Genomic DNA, 8457 nt, shown 5'->3' with positions numbered 1-8457 from the left:
AGAGATGGCCACGCCACAATCCCTTCTCCTTCATTCTCCTCTCGGGATCTTGGGCACGCACACACACACACCCAGTGTGAGTTTAAGCCACTGGGTCTGGGACTCGAACCACAGTCGACTACATGGGAGTCCAGCGACATAGCCATTATGCTAACTGCTGGTCCCATGACTGTGATAATTCTGACCACTGGCTAGAAAAAGTTATTTCTCCCATAAGAGAAAGAGCAAGAGAGAAATAGGCACCCCCAACAAAGCCCTGAAGCCACACTCCACCCCCAGCCTCAGCCCCAGACCATGGGCACAAGTGCAGGATGTGTAGGGAGGCCCCAGGACCACCTGCCCACGTGGGTCCACATGCTGCACCGTCATCTTTTGATACAGAAGATGGTCTTGGTCGCTCTGCCCCCTCTAGTTCCCTACTTTCTAGCACCTTCCACCCCACCCGTGTTTCTCATTTCTGTTATTTCACCTTCTGGGCACTCGATCTTGCAGCCCACGTCTAGCAGCTCCTAGTGTAACTGAGCTTCCATGTCAGCCCATGTCTCCCTGCCCCTGCCCCTGCGATTGGAGGCACAATTGCCCGATGGTTGAGCACATGGCTCTGAGTCCAGGAAAGCAGGGCTCACGTCCAGACTCCATCATGTGTGAGCTGTGCGTCCTTGAGCACGTTGCTGCGTACTGTCTGAACCTCGTTTCCTTACCTGTAAAGTGGAGTCAGGAACGTCTCTCTGGGAAACTGAGAGTGAGATAAGATGTGGAAAGTCCGCAGCCCATGGAAAGCAGAAGTAGCCCTCTCACCTTCCCAGCAGCCTCCAGGGAGCTCATTGCACGTGTACCTGAATGTCCGAGATCCTGTCCCCACAGTTCCCCAAACTGCTGGCACAATCTGTGGCTCCTTGGATCTCTGGAGCCCACCTGTGAAGAACCGTGTAGAGGTGGAATATTACAGGCTTCTCAACATTTTCTTAATCTCTGTTCTTTCATTAAGTCGTACATGCCTACAATCCTGTTGTTTCTATTAAGCTCTCAGTAATAAAACAGCTGGAGCCAGAGCCCCCACCCTTTTTAATTAAGAGTGGTGGAAGGGAATGTGGGCAAGACAGAAGCTTTTCTCAGGTATAGTGCAGGTAAGAGCTGGGCTACAGATGACGACTAAGGACAGTCATTGCAGTACAGGCCCTTGGGTGAGAAGTCAAGCTAGTAGAAGTCACTGTTCTGAATTCTATAGTTAGAGAACAGTGTTCTTCAAGATGGTTTATGAAGAGCGCCTCCCTTGGGAATCTCACGACTAAACGTTATGCCATTTCCTGTGGTTGCTAGTGCCAAAATCTCATGCATATATTGGTTGTCATGGGAACCATGCTGGCCTGAGATCTGAGCCACTTCAATGCATATAAAATAGTCCTGCATTACTTGGTTGATGGAGCTCGACTAGTCTGAGTTTTCTCCCTTTGCCAAGTAAAATTAAGATGACCTGGAATAGCCTTTGCCCTAAAGCAATGCACACAAGAAATTTTGAATTGTCAGCCCTACTTGGAAAGAGCTGTGCCCCTGGGATGAGGGGTCTTGCCTCACTAGCCAAGACTTTTTACTAGGCAGGCCCAGCATGGAAGGGGTGACCCACATGGGGATCAAGGTTTGGAGGAAGGTTGACATCAGTGCCCTGCCTCAGTGGCCATCTCCTGCTTCAACCTAACAAATCCCAAGACTTCACAGTAGGCTTGGCCTCGGGTAGCAGACTTCCTCAGTGCTGTCTCTCGTATCTTCTTCCCAGAGAATGTCTCTGCAGCCTCTTTGGTTTTGTTTCATATTGACTCCTCCAAACTTCCAATGAAGAATCCATGGTCCCCTTATCTCTGTCGTTCATACACATATCCATGTTGACCGTTAGGCAAACACGAAGGCGGCTGCGTTTGCTCTGTAGTAAATCTCCCTGGCTACCTTTTGAGTTGAGGAATGGAGGCAGATCTGCTAGCACACTCAATCTTTTGGCCATCATCCTGGCAATGGAGTCTCAAGGAACAGGGAGCTTCCCTGAGGGAGTGAGTCCAAGATACAGTTCTCATCCCGAACAGACATCTTTCCTCCTCATCCAGGATTTATCATTCCTCTTCATGGGTCAAAGAGGAGCTCTTAGCCAGGATAAGTTGAACATTATCTCAATCCTGGTCTAGGTTAAATCCCTCAACCTTTTTTCTTTTCTTTCCTTTTCAGTGTCACCCTATTCTGTCTCTGACTTGTGCTAACAAAACTGTGTATTATAGATAAAAGGTGAAATGAGGCCTTAGAGTCAAACAGCAAGGGACAGAGCCAAGACTTAAAACCAGGTGCCCTGATGTTTGGGTGAGCCGTCACTCTCTCGATGATAGCTGGGTAAGATTCATCAAGCTCTCACTAGGCAACTAGACATTCGTTTCATGTTTACAAGTCTTCACAATAACCCTGTGTGGTAGGGGCTGTTTTCATCCAGCTTTATACATAAGAAAAGAGGTTCAGAGATGTCACATAACTTAGACAAAGTCACCAACCCAACCCAGAAGTCTGCCCAGGACGGCTCGGTGCTGGGGTTTGTGGGATGAGGCATATTTTTGTAGGATGGTTTCTCTCTCTTTGTCTCACGGTTCACTGAATAATTGCTTTGCCTGTCCAGGACCTTACTTTTCCATTGGGCACGAAGAGGATATGGCACCCTGCACACATGATGTGTGGACAGCTGACTCCAACATGCTGCAATCAGGGAGGTTTCATCGTGTCATACAGGAGGCAGCAGGGGTGGATGGCTTCTGCAGTGTGCTGAGCCGTTTTCAGAGAGCATTCAATAGATTGTTGTTTTCCTGCCAAGAGCCTTGGACTTTGGTCTTTCTAAAGCTTTCCCTTCATAGGCGCTCATACCAAGAGAAAGCATGTTCTAGCAAGCACAGGCAGGTTCTGGCCTTTGGCTGAGTTTGCGCTGCTGAAAGGGAAGCACTGGAGGCCCTATTTTGAGAAAGCTAGAGCTTTAGAAGAACTTGCTGAAGATGGTGCTTAGACTGCGTACTGGCGAGGAAGCAGGAAGTGAGCTAGAGATCTCCAACAATGAATGAAAGAGCCCTCTCTGTGTGTGGCAGACAACCTGGACGGTTGGACCATATTGGAAAAGAGGGAGAGCTGGAGGTGGTAGATTACAGGTTATAAATCAGCTCACACCCTAGAGAGGTGGGGTCTACATCCCCTCCCTTTGAATCTGAATGGCTTGGCGATGGCTTGGCTAACAGAACAGGGCAGAAGAGACATTTCTAGGCATGAGCCTCATGAAACGCCTTGCTTCTTTCTGTCACTCGGAACACACTGTTAGGACCAGCTTCCATGTGTGAGGACGTCCGAGTGGCCTGAGTAAGGGCCCGTGTGAAGAGGAATGAAGGCCTTTAAACTTGGGGCTACATTGCCGTGACAGCCACCACCAAGTTGCCACCCACGCAAGTGAGCAGCTTGGGAGGGGCTCTCCTAGGCCCTACCAGCTGCCTGAGTTGAATGACACAGAGTAAGGCTGGCCCTGCTGAGGCCTGCACAAATTATAGACCCATGAGTAAAAGAATTGTTTACTGTTGCTAATATTTTAAACCATTTAGTTTTGGGGTGGTTTGTCGTACAATAGCAGATAACCTGAACAGTGAGTACTGGAGAAGGATCCATCTATTTCTTAGCATGGAGGGATTAGAACTAACACTCAGTTAGTTGTACTTAGAAGTGTGTGTGTGTGTGTGTGTGTGTGTGTGTGTGCACGCATGTACACGAGTGTGTGTGTATGAATGTGTGCGTGTGCTCTTAGACTCACCGCCCAGTCTATAGCACAAAGTCTCTGCTGCTGGATGTGGCAATCATTCTCATAAAAACCAAATGTGGGCATGACAACTGAAGCTAAATAAGTAAAACTAAATGTAATAGCAAAAACCAGTAGCTTTTTCTTTTTTTAGAGGTTTTTGCCATAGGGTGTGTATGCACCCTGGAGAGAGAGAGAAACAGAGACTGTGAGAGAGAAAGTGAGAAATCACCCCCCAGGGGGGAGGGCCACACCGCGATCCCTTCTCCATTCTCCTCCTGGGATCTTGGGCATGCATGCACACGTGCCTGGGTGAAACCACCGGGTTTGGGGCTCACATATGGTTGGCCATGTGAGAGTCCAGCAATGTAACCACTACACGGTCTGCTGGCCCCACCAACAATTATTCTGAAAGGTGGTATCCAGAGGGGACAGTGGGCAAACTCGCAGCCACTGGTCCACTCCTGACGGCATCCCCCTTGAAGTGGGACCTGCAATGGGGTTTATTTCCATTGTGGGGAAATGTCGTCTCTGTTGTTGGTTAGCACAGTTTCAATGCACCACTCCACCCTCCCCCCTTTTCTTTCATTTACAAAGGAAAGGGTGCAGGCCAGCAGATGGCATGGAGGTTAAGGCAGCTGGATTCCACATGGCCAACTTCATAGTTCAAGTCCTAGACCCAGCAGCTTGAAAATAATGCCTGGCGCATGTGCATGTGCACCTAAAATCCCAGGAGAAGAATGGGGAAGAAGGGCTTGCGCTGTGGTCATCCTTCAGGGGGGATTTCTCACTGTCTCTCTCTCTGTGTCTCTCCAGTGAGCACACATGCTCTATGGCAAACTCTAACACAAAAACAAAACCAGAGAGGGTGCATCATATCACACTAGCAGAGGTCCCTCAGGTAAAGCCTCTGCAATGTTTTGAGCTCACTTACCCTCCAAACTGCAGAGGTGGCGTGACAGTGACATTGTGGTCCTGTCGGAAAACCAGCCAGCTCTTGTCCTTCGGAGGCTGCGTTTCTCTCATTTCCTCAGGAGCTTCTGTGGCCCCTTATTTTCCTTTGGAGACAAGAGCATCATTAGCTCCTCTTTCTTCCCTGTGAGGGGATAGCCAGGAGGCATGATGGTGCAGCTTAGATAATGTTAGTAAATAAACATTTTTAAAAATATTGAACAATATTCTCCCAGCATGCAAATCCCAGTTTGGGAAAAAAAATAGGGCCTTCTGGAAGCCACCTTAACTCTTTGGGGTCTCCATGGTCCCATTCAGCAAATGATGGGCTCCGTGCAGCAAACAGCACCCCAGTGGCCTGAAAGAGTTAACGCAGCTCCAGAAGTGCCCATCCAAGCCCCAGGAAGGAGTCTGAGCCTGGGGAGAGCTGGCTCCAAGCACAATTACTGTTCAACTCACAGTGGCCCAGTTTGCTTTATTGTGGAGTAACTCCTGGAATCCCAGTGCTCCAGAGACGATATCGATGCTTCTGAGTCAACTGCCTGTAAATGGGTCCTGGAGGAGCTTGCAGAGCAGGGAGGAGGCATAGGAATTTGCTAGAAAGACTTTGCAGCAGAGTTCTTGGTCCTGAGCAGGGAGATCATCTTATCACAGAAATCCTAAGCCTGAAGGACTGGTGTTTTCTTTCCAGGGCTGAATGTGTCTGAGTGACAGCTGGTCTCGGGGTGGCAGCCATCACTATGGTAGCCCTGCCAGTGCAGTCAGGGTGTGTCCCTGTGCGTGACACTGTTCTGCTCTCGACTCTACCCTTGGCTGACTCTTTGTGCTTCCCCTCTGTTCACGCTCAGTGTCTGTGAGGGGCTCCGCAGTGGTACCAGCCTCTCAGGTTTGTTCTGAGGATTTGTGGAAAGAATGGATGTAAGCACGAGTCTTGTGTTTGGCTCAAGACCAACGTGCAACATGTATGGCCATCATGACTATATTGTGGCTTCCTAATCATTTTCCTCACTTCTCAGCTCTCCATGTAAGGTCTACTATGTCTAACGGTGTTTAACAGTAATCTAGCATGCTTGTAAATAACAAAATTCTAATGCACTATTCGTTAAAAAAGTTACAAAGGGCTATTCACAGGGTAGAAAATTTTTTAAAATTTCAGACCCAGCAGGCAATGTAGTGGTTAAGGTGCTAGACTCCCACATGGCCAACCACAGTTCAAGTCCCAGACCCAAGTTGCTTGAAACTCATGCTGGGTGCATGTGCATGTACACACACAGACACAGACACACAGACACACACACACACACACACACACACACACACACACACACAAATACACAAATATCCATCAGTAATATATGGTAGAGTCTTACAGACTTTTTTTATACCCATACTATAATATACTTTCACAATTTGCTTTTCCATTCAACATTCTCTTGTTCTTTTTCTGGGGTTTATCTCATACTATAATATACTTTCACAGTTTGCTTTTCCACTGAACATTCTCTTGTTCTTTTTCTGGGGTTTATCCATGCTGATATTTTAGGTTGAATAGAAAAACATACAAAAATACATCATGACTTTCCTGACAACTTGCTATTTAGCTCAATTTCTTTCGATACGATATAGTGCCCTACTACATAAATGTACCACCAATCATTTCTTCATTATCCTATTGAGGCATATTAATTTTCTCCCCAACTCCAAGTAATACCACATAAATATTTCTCACCCAGCCCATGTGCCAGCATTTCTTATGCACCCATGTGAGTGGACTTGCTGGGGCATAGAACGAGTGCCCTGTTCACTTCATTTGCCTGGGATGAATACTTCGAGGGCTTCTTCCAGGTTATACTCCATTAGCAGGGCATGGGCTTCCTGTGGTCCCTCACCTTCTACACTGTCAGGCTTTTCATTTCTGCCAACCTGAAATAAATAAAATGTCTCAATGAGATCTTCATTTGCAATTTCCTGATTATTCATAATTTGTTGTTTATATTTTATAAACTGTTGTTTCATTTATTTTGTTTTATTAAAAAAAAATTTTTTTTTAAATGATAGGATCCTGGACATGAATCCTTTGCTGTTTATATGCATTGCAAATATTTTTTCCCAGTTGTAGCTTGCATCTTCACTTTGTTATTAGTGTCTTTGAATAAACAGAAGATTTTGAAAGCCTTTTATTTTTTAATAAGCATAGTATCACAGAAAAACCAAAACCCAAAAACCCCAGAACACACGCACACATTTAAAAGGGTTTCCCTTTGGACTCAGCGCCCTCCTCTCCTTTCACAGATGGATGAGCTCTGCTGAGAGGTCCCAGGCAGGTCTTCAGGCAGGTTTGGTTCAGGGCAGGTCGTGAGTGGGGTGAATGGGTGGCAGTCCAGCCACGGTGCACAGCATGGAGACCACTGGGTGAGGAGGTGACAGCAGCCTGCCTGTCACCTGGTGGGGACCGGAGGTGGGAATCACCTAGAGCTCAATCCAGGGCCGAGGGCAGTCACCCTACTGCGACCGCTGGCCTGGAAAGGACGCTTCTTGTTCTTCTTTTTTTTTTTTTGGAGAGATTTTTGCTATAGGGCACGTGCCCTTGCCAGAAAGACAGAGAGAGACAGAGAGACAAAAAGACAAAAAGCAAGAAATCATCCCCCAGGGGGATGACCACACCATAATCCCTTCTCCTCCATCGTCCTCTCGGGATCTTGGGCATGCACGCACACATGCCTGGCGTGAGTTTAAGCCACTGGGTCTGGACTTGAACCACGGTTGACTACATGGGAGTTCAGCAACATAGCCATTATGCTAACTGCTGGTCCCAGGACACTTCTTATCCCAGGACTAGGCAAGTCAGCCTGTGACAACATGGAGGAGCAAAGAATAAGACATCTGCCCAAAGGCTCCAAAGAAGTCTGACTTACAGACAGAATTACTACAGATGCCAGCAAGAGATTCTGAAAAGGGTCTGACAGTCTAAGCAGAGCTTTGAAAGTCAGGACTTCTGTTAAATAGTATCTCGAATAATTAGGAAAAAACGTCAGAGGATAAAAGACCAGAGAGAATAGAAATCAGAGAAGGGACAGATGAGAAAGAGTTTTACGGAAGTCTAAAAAGAGGAGATGAAAAACACCATCAATTTGGAGTGGAGAAGAATCTCCTATGCTTGAAACTAAGCCAAGAGTGTAGAAACCTGAGAAATGTTACACAATGTGAATTTCAGATTTCTGTACAGCAAAACCAAGTAATACCAAGTTAAAAGACAAAATGACAACCTCAAAATAATTGCAGTTTTGTTTTGGACCCAACGTTGACCATAGAGACACACAGAACTTACTTACTAAGTAAGACAATAGTAAATATCCTAATAGAGTAGTAAGCTAAGAATATAAATGAATGATTATTTATTGAATCTAGTAGCCAAATGATCGCAGTTGAGATGAGATAGCTTTTTCCAGCAAGGTTTCCCGGAGAGATGAGAAAGCACGCCAGCACTCCGTGGTGGTGGGCGTGCGGGAAACCAGTCCTCGCGCTTGGAGCCTGCAGAGTCCGGCCTGGTAGACACTGTCTGGAGAATGAGTTAGGAATATGTGCCAACGCGTTAGAGTAGTAAAAAGGACATGCTTTGGCGTGGTGGTTGAGGCACTCAGCCCCACATGCCAACCGTGGTTTGAGTCCTGGACCTGGTGACTTGCTGTCTCACTTCCCTTCCCTCT

General features: G+C 47.0%; 1 protein-coding gene across 1 annotated transcript in view; it reads left to right on the top strand.

Annotated features, from left to right (window-relative positions):
• Positions 1-8457, top strand: part of WDFY4 (WDFY family member 4) — a 275436-nt gene that overhangs the window by 17399 nt on the left and 249580 nt on the right. The window lies entirely within an intron of this gene.

The sequence above is a fragment of the Tupaia chinensis genome, unplaced genomic scaffold (genome assembly GCF_000334495.1).
Source record: "Tupaia chinensis unplaced genomic scaffold, TupChi_1.0 Scaffold000221_1, whole genome shotgun sequence".
In the NCBI taxonomy this organism is placed as follows: domain Eukaryota; kingdom Metazoa; phylum Chordata; class Mammalia; order Scandentia; family Tupaiidae; genus Tupaia; species Tupaia belangeri.
This window is presented reverse-complemented; position numbering and strand designations above follow the sequence as displayed.